Genomic DNA, 13353 nt, shown 5'->3' on the forward strand with positions numbered 1-13353 from the left:
GGCTCTGTGCAAAAGGAACCACGTCTTCCTTGTTCATCACTCTAACTCCAGCACTGAGTACTTTTCTGAAATACAACAGGTGCCGAATGGGTACTTTTTTTGAATGACTGAACACAAAATGCTAAGTTCAATGCAAAATATGCATGCTTCAATGCAATTATATGCTTCATATAATTCAGGGCAAACACCCCTCTTTTCCCTTGATTAAAATCCCTTTTGTTTTTACCTCAATTTTCTAGATGAGACCCTAAATTACCCTTTTACTAGACTTACTGATACACTGGGATATCATTGCCACCTACCAGAGGTAACATAAATCTTAGAACAAAAACTTTTAGAAAAAAAATCTGTGAACAATCCAATGTGTCAGACTTACCACTGATGACAATGTAAGTGGGTGGAAAAGACTGTTGAGATAGGCAGTGATGACTTGTGATTAGACTCAAAAACCAAAGAACAATTTCATTCTTTAAAAAAAAAAAAAAAAAAAAACTGTTACACAGAGGTTCTGGTTCTTACCAAGATAAAAATAGACAGGACACGGCTGGCCCAAGAAAATTGTGAAGGTCAGGCATTTTTTCTGTATTTCCAAAGTCCCTTTTCTAACCCCTTCCCCGAATTCAACAAAAGACTCATCATTATCATAATTGCAAGTTTAAGCCTTTAATCTCTTATTGTTCAATCAAAGACATCTGTTAAAGGAATTTCAGACAATAGAAAACAGATGAGAGAATATTTGGCAGGAGGGTTCAGTGAAAGGCAGAGCGGTCTTCATACCTCTCACACTACTACCCCTAAAACTGATCTTAAAACCTAACCTTCCTGTATGAACTTTTCAGTGGCCTGTTGGTCTGGGGGTTGAGGTGGAGTGAAAGGTGGTAGGTGATGATGATGATGATAATGAAAGTTGCTCAGTCATGTCCGACTCTTTGCGACCCCAGGGAATATACAGTCCATAGAATTCTCCAGGCCAGAATACTGAAGTGGGTAGCCTTTCCCTTCTCCAGGGATCTTCCCAACCCAGGGATCAAAGCCAGGTCTCCCGCATTGCAGGTGGATTCTTTACCAGCTGAGCCACAAGGGAAGCCCGAGAATACTGGAGTGGGTAGCCTATCCCTTCTCCGGCGGATCTTCCCGACCTAGGAATCGAACCAGGATCTCCTACATTGTAGGCAGATTCTTTACCAACTGAGCTATGAGAGAAGCCCAGCAGGGAAGTGTCTGGCCTATTCCCATCTTCCTACAACACTTGCCCAGGATCAGGGTCCAGGAATCTCTCTGAGTCCTCTCCCTTTCCTGAGGCCAGTACAATATAGGATAATATCACTTCCCTCAGATAGAGTCATGGGTTATTTTTCTCCCAACCTTTCGCCCCCCCAGGAAACTTAAGGTTCTAGGGTTCCTGATCACCCAGGTCTTTGGGACTAATGCATTCAGTCGTCTCCAACTTGTTGCAACCCCATGGGCTATATAGTCTTCCAGGCTCCTCTGTCTATGGGATTTTCCAGGCAAGAATACTGGAGTGGGTTTCCATGCCCCCCTCTAGGGGATCTTCCCATCCCAGGGATTGAATCCTTGTCTCTTAAGTCTTCTTCTTTGGGAGACAGGTTTTTTACAAGCTGAGCCACCAGGGAAACTTCTGAGATTAACTCTAATCAGTAACTCTGTTTTTCTGAACAAGATCCATGGACCCATAATCTGGGGCGGGGGGGAAAGAAGAAGTACTTGAAATTAACATTGGAGATGATCCAATAGGACCAAAGCATAGGTACCTTGAAACATTGGGTTGGGCTACAGAAAAGTCCAGTACTGCCCAGGACATGAGAAACTTATCAGAGAGTAACATCTAAGATATGAATGTGAATATATGCATGGTGGTGATGGTAACAATGAAAAAGACCATAACACCAGGGAAAACGGTTCCTGATGAGACCAATTTTTAGTACTGGTGAACTAAGCAATGAGAGAAGAAAAGTTGCAATTTTCCTGTAAAAGCAATAGTAAATGCAATCATTGGGATACTAAATGTAAACATACACCCATGAGAATATGGCCAATTATGGAGTAAATACAGTAGAAATTATGTGTATCTTAATGTGGTCAAATTTATTGTAGCCTTAATCAAATAGCAATGCTAAACTGAAAATGTATATTCTTACCTTGTGACTCACAGCTGTTGGATTATCTCTAAAGTAATAATTAGAAAAAAAAACAGTAGCTAAAAACCTTGATATTGTTTGATTTGTCTAATATACCCATATCCCCATGCATGTCTGCTAAGTCATTTCAGTCTTGTCCAACTCTCTGCAGCCCTATGGACTGCAGGCCACCAGGCTCCTCTGTCCATGGAGTTTCCCTGGAAAGAATACTGGAGTGGGTTGCCATGTCCTTCTTCAGGGGATCTTCCTGACCCAGGGATCAAACTCACGTCCCTTATGTCTCCTGCACTGGCAGGTGGGTTCTTTACCACCAGTGCCACCTGGGAAGCCCCACCCATATCCCCAGATAGCATATAAAATGTTTGGTGTTTTATTTTAAATCTCCATTATTTTATAGTGATACTGTATTGACAGTTTAAAATAAAATTTGCATATTTTTGAGAGGTTAAAATTTCTTCTGTTACGGACAATATAACATAGTATTTACAGAAATCATCATTACTGTCAGGCAAATCTGAGTGTGAATACCTATGAAGTGTCTGAACTTAAACTGAAAGACTATTTTCTATTTGTCAATATGCTCTTCTATAAAATAAGTACAATGATAGGTATGATTCACTATACCAGCTAATGGTACCGTGTAAGGTTTGAGGGTCATGGAATCTCAGAGTTAAGTGAAGTCTTTAAATTATCCAATAGAGCATCTAATTATAGTTGCAGAAATTGCTCCTTATGATGACTTTTTAAAATAACTTTTTATGGGAGTACATTTGATAAAATATTGTGTTGCTTTCTGCTGTATAACAAAGTGAATCAGTTATTTATACACACATGCATATAACCACTCTTTTTTTAGATTCTATTCCCATACAGGTCCTGACAGAGTATTGGGTAGAGTTCCCTGAGCTGTAAGTAGGGCCTTATTAGTTTCCTATTTTATATATAGTAGTGTGTATATGCCAATCCCAATCTCCTAATTTATCCTTCCACCTCTTTCCCCCTTGGTAATGTAAGTCTGTTTTCTACATCTGTGAAAATTTCTGTTTTGTCAGTAGATTCATTTGTACAATTTTTTTTTATTCCACATATAAGCAATATCATATGATATCTATCTTTCTCTGTCTGACTTTACTTCACTCAGTATGATATAATGGAGTATCGCTCAGCCATGAAAAAGAAAAACGAATGCCATTTGCAGGGACATGGACGGACCTAGAGATTGTCTTATGTAGACTTTAAAAACCAAAACCTGGGTGATAATGCTAAGGGAAGGCTAACTGAGTAACTGGGATATTAGATATGAGGAGTCTTTGTGCCATGACTGTGCTTAGTCACTCAGTCGTGTCTGACTCTTTGTGACTCCATGGGCTGTAGCCCACCAGGCTCCTCTGTCCATGGGATTCTCCAGGCAATAACACTGCAGTGGGTTGCCATGCCCTCTTCCAGGGAAACTTCCCAACCCAAGAATCGAACCCAGGTCTCCCCTATTGCAGGTGTTTAGAAGCCTTCAAAATTCACTAAGCTAAGTTGCCTGCCCTGGTCCAATAATGCAGAGATTAATCCTATTTCTGGAGTCTTTATCTACTTAGGAGCTCTTTGAATTCATGCACATTTAAGAAGTGTTAATATGTGTATACTGTATATTACTTTCTTTTTTCCAGTTCTGTTTATTATCATAGCTCATGATTCCAGATCATGATTACTGAACCTCAGATTGTGCCAGGCACAGGGCTAGGAGGTATGCATATACCATCTCAGCCAACTTTAAGGACAATTTCTGACATGGTTACCATTATTTTCCCCATTTTACATATGACAAAAATAAGGTTCGGAGAGGCTAAGTAACAAGCCCAAGTTCACAAAACATGTAGGAGATTTCAGACAATAACAAACAAGTGCTATGCAATTTTTGCAGAACAGTGGAGAATTGTAGTATCAGTTCTGTATGACCATATGGACTATTACTCCTATAGACAAAATATAAATCAAGGATTCAAATTTTGAATTTTTGAAACAAAACTAGCAATCCATTAACTTACCCAATGACAGAGGATATTCATTAATATATCTGGAAGAAAAATAACTAAAGGTCACTATAAACAATTTAAAAAATCAAAATAGCAGTCATAGTGGTGATAATAATGATGATGAGAGTGTAATTACAGCATAAGGAATTAAAGATAATAAAGAAGAGCTAGTATAAATAAATAAAGCTTCCTTGGTGGCTCGGATGGTTAAGAATCTGCCTACAATGCAGGAGGCCTGGGTTAGATCCCTGGGTTGGGAAGATCCCCTGAAGAAGGAAATGGCAACCCACTCCAGTATTCTTGCCTGGAAAAACCCATGGATGGAGGAGCCTGGCAGGCTGTAGTCCATGGGGTCACAAAGAGTTGGACACAACTGAGCAACTAACACTTTCACTTTTTTCATTATTTTCTTAGACTTTTTCCAAGTGACTTTGTGGAATACCCTTCACTTGAGGTCTTCCAAGAGAGATTGATAAATGTAAAATACACAGTCATTTCCCAAGAAAAGCAGCTAGAATATTCCACCAGACAGTGATATCTTATAGGCTATACAAGCACAGGAGTAAACCACATTCTCTAATGTGTTTCTCAATTTTGGCAAGGATACAGATGTTCCATGAATGCGATCATCAAAAAGTCATTGTTGATATGAGATCAGAATTCTGTGACTACTGCAACTCTGGTAACAAATCCTCTTCAGGATAAAATCTCAGTTTATAGTAAATGTTTGGTTTATGACTACTGAGTCCATCCTGACATGAGTTTAGAAGATATTTTTCATATTGGCCTTCAAGCAATGTCATATTTTAATAAGCAAAAGCCAGAACCTGAAGCTCCCCAAAGATTCTCCCCGCTTCCCCAGATTCCTGAGTCTATGATGCAATTACTACAACACATTCATTCAATAAACACTGAATATGTGCTGATGATCTGTCTAGTACTGTGCATTGAGAAGTGCCAGTAAATGAAGATACGGCCCCCTGCTCTAAGAGGAAATTACACATCATGGACTTGGAGACATGTGTTACCTATTGTCAACCTTCTCTGGAGTCTGTGGGCCTAGTGGGCCCTCTGAAGCCTCACAGGGTCTTGGCACTAATATTCACAGATGGTAACCACAAACCCCAAATGTCTTTCAGTCACCAGTTCTTCACCCCCAATCCATTTATAGTGGCTCCTAACCACCCACTCTAGTCTGTACAAGGCTACATCATTCATAATTTCCTCCATTAATTTTTCACTTCAAATTGGTTGATCTACCTAGAAGAGCCACTTAACTTTTTCTAGTGGACTATAGGGCAACTGGTGTTTTTGTGCATTTTTGAGGAGAGAATGGAAAAAGGAAAAAGGCACAGCTATACCACTGGGCCCCTTTGCCTGTATCCCAGCATCTCAAGATATTGCTCAACCTTTTCATGGCCCCAAGCAAAGGTCGCCTGTGCTCTATAAACACACCAGGCTTTCTCTGCATCTCTGCTGGGTGCTCTTTCCCTTTGACTGTGGCATCCCTTCTCTGCTGACTTCAGGTCACTGCTCATCAACACCTTATCAGAAATGCCTCTTCTGGGACTTCCCTGGTGGTCCAGGGGCTAAGACTCTGAGCTCTCAATGCAGGAAGCCTAGGTTCCATCCCTAGTCAGAGAGCTAGATCCCACATGCTACAACTAAAACAGCCCGCATGACATAATGAAGATCAAAGATCCCAAGTGCCACAACTAAGACCCAGTGCAGTCCAATTAATTTAATAAAAAAGAAAGAAATGCCTCCTGTGACCACCCTTTCTAAAAGATTGAGCCTTCTCATCATCCGTGCTCCTGTACTGTAATTTATTTTTTATCATCTATCGCCAACAAAAAACCCCACAAATATTTATTATCTGTCTCCTTCCACTAGAAGTAACTTCCATGACAATAGAAATTTCACATGTTTTCTTTGTTCTGCGGATTGCTCAGTTGTTGGCACTTAGGAAACATGTAAACATTATATGTTGATTTAACCACCCTCCCTAAGTGAAGTCGCTCAGTCATGTCCAAGTCTTTGCGACCCCATGGACTGTAGCCTACCACACTCCTCCATCCATGGGGTTTTCCAGGCAAGAGTACTGGAGTGGGTTGCCATTTCCTTCTCCAGAGCATCTTCCCGACCCAGGAATTGAACCCAGGTCTCCCACATTGTAGGCAGATGCTTTACCGTCTGAGCCACCAAGGAAGTCCTCCGCAAAGTGTAAGACAAAGCAAGCTGCTTTTAAGTTCTAGAAGTTGACTCTGTCCTTCAGATCGTTCAGTGTTTTCTTTTTTTCTGGCATCATGCACCTTGTTCCCCAATAGCAGAGCCTCAGGAAAGACTTGGAGAAATCTCATGAAAGGCTAAGATTTGGGCCTTCGTGTACAGGTCCAAGATCAGACTTGTGGTCAAGTCACGGATAGGCACTATGTGACTGTTGATTCCATCACAATCCAAAGTTTGATCATGACTCAGAAATGGGAGGACTACTAAGGGACTGTCAAGTAGCCAGAATACTCAATCTCTTTGACCACAATCAATTTTTAAAGTTAAATGTTTCATGGAATCTTGCTTCCTCATTCTCAATGACCTAAAGCAGGGGCACAGAGAGGTTAAATGCTTTGCCCAATATCCTGCAGTGTATCAGCAGAAAAACTAAGCTTGGAAACCACCAGGTTTCCATATTTCCTGCTTACCATCCCTCTGAGACAGAGAACTCTGCAGGGGTAAACAGAGTCAGTTCAAGCCCTAGTTGTATAAGGCTGGAGGAAGGAATTGCACAAACACACACAGAGATACCATATACCATAGAATGGATGGAGAGTTTCACTTCCCAAGTTTTCTATAAAGATGGCTGAATTTACAGTTTGAGAGAGAGGCACATCTTTTCAGGTCTTTCCAGCCTAAAATTATCACCAGGGAGCCCAGAAGGGACTAAATCACTTGCTTTTCAATTTCCTAGTGTGCCAAGACAAGCTGGATGATTATACAGTTTTCTGTCCTTCACTTTCCCAAGGAAGAAGTGTCCCTATGACCCTATAGGCAAGACAGCAAAAGAGACATAGATGTAAAAAACAGACTTTTGGACTATGTGAGAGAAGGAGAGGGTGGGATGATTTGAGAGAATAGCATTGAAACATATATGTTACCATAAACAGATGACCGGTGCAATTTTGATGCATGAAGCAGGGCACACAAAGCCTCCAGGACAACCCAGAGGGATGGGGTGGAAAGGGCAGTGTGATGTGGGCTCAGGATGAGGGGACACATGTAGCCCATGGCTGATTCATGTCAATGTATGGCAAAAACCACCACAATATTGTAAAGTAATTAGCCTCCAATTAAAATAAATAATTTCAAAAAACAACAACAACAACAACAAAAGAAAGCTGCTCCACCTAAAATAAAGAAATGATTCCAAGTTACTTTTACAACATTGTGTAGTATTTCTCCTCAAAAAGCACATTTTAGCATTCAACAATCAGAAGAATAAACAACAGACACAAAAGACTTGGAAACGGAGGAACGGTAGACAAGTAACATAATTTGTCCCATCTTCTTTTTTTTTCTCTTTCTTTTATGACTTTGTGAATCCCTTCCTACCAGCTCTTCTCATTAACCTCCCCATCACCCTTTCAGTGTCTCCTAATTTCAATCTGATACACAAATCCAACAACTCAATTCTTTAGTTGATATTGTTGGGCCCTTTGTAGCCAATTAAAATCAGTCCTTCTTACTATGGTAGTTAAGGGCCCCCACAACCTGATCTCAGTCTATTCTGGTGATCCTCAAGCTGGGGGGCAGGGGGGTGGCAGTGGAACATATCTGTAGACATTTAACTACTATGAGAAGGCTATTTACTGGCATCTGCTGCTAAACATTCTACAATGCCCAAGACAGACCCCACAACAAAAAATTATCCAGCCCATGTCAATAGAGTCAGCAGAGCAGAGGTGAGAGACTCTACACCATGCTCTCTCCACTCTTTTTTTTAACAGTCAACTCTTCAATAGATGACTTACAATGCCCTAGATGGTGACTCATGGGTTCAAACCCTCCAGCTTTCTGTGATATATAACAATACATATATATATATATATACATACATAAATATGTATTTGGTTTTTGATCTTGCTCCAGGCACCAGGCTCCCAAAACTCTAGGGGTTTTCCAAGTGAAAAGAACAATCAAGCTGTCTTTTGTTGTGTTAACAAGGTGACTTTTGGAAAACACCTAAGGATGGGCTCTGATTGCCTGGGGTTCCAACCTTGCAATGAGAAGATTAGGAGTTTCAGTCTTTTCCCAGTGACCTGCAGAGACATCAGGGATTGATTGGCTGGAGTTGGAATCAATAGCCAATGGCCAACGACTAAATCAGTCCTGACTGGGTAATGAAGCTTTCATAAAAGCCCAAAAAAGGATGGGGTTCAGGGAGCTTCCAAGATGAAGAAACAGAACAGCTCCATGTGCTACCATGCTGGGCCTAAATCCCATTAGACAAAAGATCCTCTGCTTTGGACCTTACTCTATGTATCCTTTCATCTGGCTGTTTTTTCAAATCCTTTACTATCCTTTGTAATAAATCAATAATCGAGCGAGTCAAGGGCTTTCCTGAGTTCTGTGAATCTATTTAGCAAAGCAATCAAACCCAAGGAGGAACTCAGAGGAACTCCTGACTTATAGTTGGTTGGTCAGAAGCACAGGTAACGCCTGGACTTGCTATTGGCATCTGCAGTGGCAGCAGTCTCATGGTATTGAGCCCTGAACCCGTGGGCCTAATGCTATCTCTGGATTGATAATGTCAATATTGAGTTGAATTGTAGGACCCTCAGCTAGCATCAGAGAATTGTATCATGGAATTGAGAATCGGAATCTTATCCGCTCTGTGCTCTCTCTCTACCTGGAAAGCTCAGGACTTTAAGTCTGTGGGCAGACTCCTATCTTTTCTCTAAGACCCACCTCCTCCTTCAAAGTTTCTGGGATGGATGGGCTCTTTCCTTTCTAAATTTGAAGAGTGCTTTGGTAATCCTCTTTCATGGAATTTACCAAATATAGTCTGGTCTTCCTAGGTGGATAGCGCCAGTAGTAAAGAACCTGCCTGCTGATACAGTAGATGCCAATTCTATCCTTGAGTAGGGAAGATCCCCTGGAGGAGGAAAGGGCAACCCACTCCAGTATTCTTGCCTGGAGAATCACATGGACAGAGAAGCCTGATAGGTTACAGTTCATGGGACCTCAAAGAGTTGGACATGACTGAGCAACTAAGCGTATATACACATACCACATATATAATCTAATATTATATACTGAAAGCACCAAGAAAAACCATACTTTTTGAAGACTATATCACCAACCCTAGAAGATGCTTGGAACAGAGCAAATGCTAAACAATCAAGGGAGCAATTGTCTGTGCTCTAAATTCTTCACTCTGGTCAGAATGAACATCTCCAATTCTTCCCTGAATCTTTACATCACCCCTTCCACCTAAAAGATGCTCAATAAATATTTGCTAAATGTCTGAATAATTAATAAGTACACATATGGTAGGCTATCAATATTAAATGTTCAAATGCAAAAAATAAATATAATGTGTATTAAATAAATGCACAACTGAAATACATGGGTAAAAATGAAATAAGGTTGAGGCTGCAGAAATTTAAGCCTAGTCAACTGTTCACTCACCTCAACTTTTAATCATATCAGAAAATTCATGTCATAAGCATGTTCCAATGTTTAACATTTCCTCCTCTTTAACAAAGTACTGAAATGTGCATTGAAATGTTAATTGCTCATCTGGAGAACACAGGAAACAGAAAACACGCAAAGATAGAGTGTGCCATCGACTGACTGTACTAGAATAGAAACCAATTTCAGTTTTTAGTGGCACTTATAAACCTCTTGCAACACAGAGATACTACTGTGTAGAGTAACTGTGACCAAATCATCAAGGTGATAGTTAGGAAGAGAGTGGGAGACAGCATTAAACTTGGGTCCCTGACAACCGACGTATCTAACATGTTGCTATTTATTAAAATTTCCTCATACCCCATATTGGGTGAAGATGGAAACCTAGAGCCCATCATAATTTCCTGTGGACTCCTATTTATTCTTGATGTGGTACTTCATAATCCCTCATCTTTCTTTTCCCCAGGTACACTGATTCCATCCTTTTTACCTTTTCTCATAGATTCAATTCTCTGCCGCATAGCCATCCTTCTATGTAATCCTTAACCCTCACAAACTGTACAAATAGAAACAAACGTTACATTTTATTTAGCACTTATTGTGTGTCAGACACCTTCCTAAGCACTTTTCCTGCATTATCTCATCTAATTCTTACAAGAACCCTAATGGGCTATTTTTACCTCCAGTTTCACTTGAGGAGATTGAGGCTCAGAGAATTTGAGAAACTTGCTCAGGATCACACAGCTTAAATGATTCAGCATTCTTATCAGAGGTGAATGGCCTTGTCACAATTTTAAGATATCTTTGATCTCATTTGGCTCCTAATGAATATTTAGAGGGTACCAACAATGAGCCAGGCTTTGAAAGAAAAACAATGGAAAGCAATAACGGACATGAACATTCCTCTTAGGAAGATTTTAGACTACAGAAAAAGACAGGTATTAATGAAATTATCATTATAATTGATATAAATTAATAAAACAAGCTAAGCTGTAAAAAAAAAAAAAAAGAAGAAGAAGCAGAGCATCAAACCTACCATGGAACAGAGAATGGGCAGCAAGCATTTCAAAGAGAATAGCCTGTAGAGAGGCCACGGAGGGAAGGAACAGTATGGTCAGCAAACTCAAAGGGGCAGAAGGACAGCGGGGCTGTGAGACTAGAGGGCAGATGGAACGGGTCTAGTTTGGGTTCCTGAGAAGCTGATTTTTGGAGACACACATGGGGTTCAGGTATTTTAATTAATGATTCCAGAGCACTCAGTGAGGAAGGAGGAAAGAGAGAGGGGAGGAAGGAAAGCAATAACGTGAGCCCAGCTCAACCAGGACCTCCGAGAGACAGCATACAGCATACTTCCTATCTGTCCCACTGCCGGGGAAAAGAGGGGAGCTGAACTAGTGATTCTTCACCCCCACTGGTTCAGGGTGCTCCTGGCAACCCAACAGTGCCAGCTGGGAAAGAGCAAGCCGGGCACATTGGCGGGGAAAGGAACTGCCCTGGTGTAGTAAGCGTGCCGAGCAGGGCTAGTATCCACTGCAGGCCCCACAGGACTCCACCCTGTGACCCTGGGGAGCTAGTCAAGGGCCCTGACTGGGGCAGGTGGTAACCTAATCAAATTTAGGTTTGAGGCACTGACTCTGATGCGGAGAACAGGTTGGAGGGAGCCTGGGTGGATATCATAAGACAGCTAGGACGTTACTGCAGTGGTCCAAGCAGGACTGGCTATTTCATTTGTAGGAATCAGTGCAAAATGACACAGTGAAGCCCTTTGTTCACAAAGAAGGATAAAGGTTCTTTTTAAAATATGAGAGCTTTTGTAAAGAGTTCTTTTTAAAATGCAGAGTTGGACCATAAAGAAGGCTGAGCACCGAAGAACTGATGCTTTCGAATTATGGTGCTGGAGAAGACTCTTGAGAGTCCCTTGGACAGCACAGGGATCAAACCAGTCAATCCAAAGGGAAATCAATGCTGAATACTCATTGGAAGGACTGATGCTAAAGCTGAAGCTCCAATACTTTGGCCACCTGATGCAAAGAGCTGACTCATTGGAAAAGACCGTGATGCTGGAAAAGATTGAGGGCAAAAGGAGAAGAGTAGAAGAGAAGATGGGATGATTGGATGGCATCACCAATTCAGTAAACATGAACTTGGGCAAACTTCAGGAGACTGTGAGGGACAAGGAGGCCTGGCGTGCTGCAGTCTGTGGGGTCACAGTCAGACATGACTTAGCCACTAAACAACAACCACAGCAACAACAGAAAATGGTTTTAAAGGTATAAAGCTGTTCCCTTTCTTCTGCAGTCTGTCTGTCTCTTAACCTGCGCTGGTGGTTTTTACTTGCTGTCATGTTCCCTTGGGCATGGGATAGCATGAAGTGACCCTCACAGGCACCTGGGGGTCCTGTCCTGCCATCTTCCAGGCCAAAGTGCTAAGCTCCAGCTAGGAGTTGGGGAGTGAGCCAAGTATCTCCCCTTTTCATGGGCCTGCCTCCCAACTCATAGCAAAGGCGACCTTCAAAAATATGGCACCCTCCATGCCAGGACATGCTAGGTCCTGGATTGGGGGTGAGTGGACTCACTCTTACTGAGTCACCTGCCAAACGCACCTTGGCACTGCCAGTCCTGCACAGGAATGAGCACCTCCATTTCCTGTCTCAAGATCTCACATTCAGCCCCAAGCCTACCCAAAAAGTCCCCATCAGAGGCAGAAGGGATGAGGAGACTAGGCAGAGTCTGGGGTGCCAGGGACAGGGGAGTGAGTAGCGAATAATTATTTGAGGAGGCAGGGGAGACAGCAGGAGTTGGGCTTACGTGTGAGCCAAGACTCCAAACCGCCAGCACCTGCCCCACTGTACCATTTGACTTCACTTACAAGACACAAAATCAAATGTAAAATTACAGCTAAGAACTTCAAGATGGCTAATGTTGGGCATTAAAACCTAAATGAAGGGTCCTTTAGAGTGTGGGTCCCTGTGTGACTGGTCACATGCTTATGAAATTAGCCATGAGATTAAAGGAGAGGATGTTACTTGGGCTAGTGGAGGAGACATGGAGAAATAAACCAAACTGAAAACTACCTTCAAGATAAATGTAATGGCAGTTGGTGATGAATTTGGTCTGGATGGGTAGAACGGGCCAAGTCAGAGAAATAAGGGAGAGAAAGTGCAGCTGTGGAGGTCTATATCCCGGGACCTCTCTTCAAGGAAGGATTCAGCTATAAGTGCAGGCAGCTAACAGCCTCCAACTATTGGCACTTCTGGGTCTGTTCCTCTGCTTTTGTGCTGAAGCAACACTGATCTCGCAGACAGAGCTCAGTCATGACCGCACATAGCAGGGACCTTAGGGCCTGCTCCTTTCTGCCCAAGGCAGGACTCCTGCAATGGCCATCTCTTTCTCAGGAGCTCCTTTTTGGATTTTCCAAGACACTGTCACATCTGCATTGTATTGCTCCATCATGCCTTCCTCACTTTTCCTTTCATAGGT

This window comes from Muntiacus reevesi, chromosome 7 (genome assembly GCF_963930625.1).
Source record: "Muntiacus reevesi chromosome 7, mMunRee1.1, whole genome shotgun sequence".
Classification (NCBI taxonomy): Eukaryota; Metazoa; Chordata; class Mammalia; order Artiodactyla; family Cervidae; genus Muntiacus; species Muntiacus reevesi.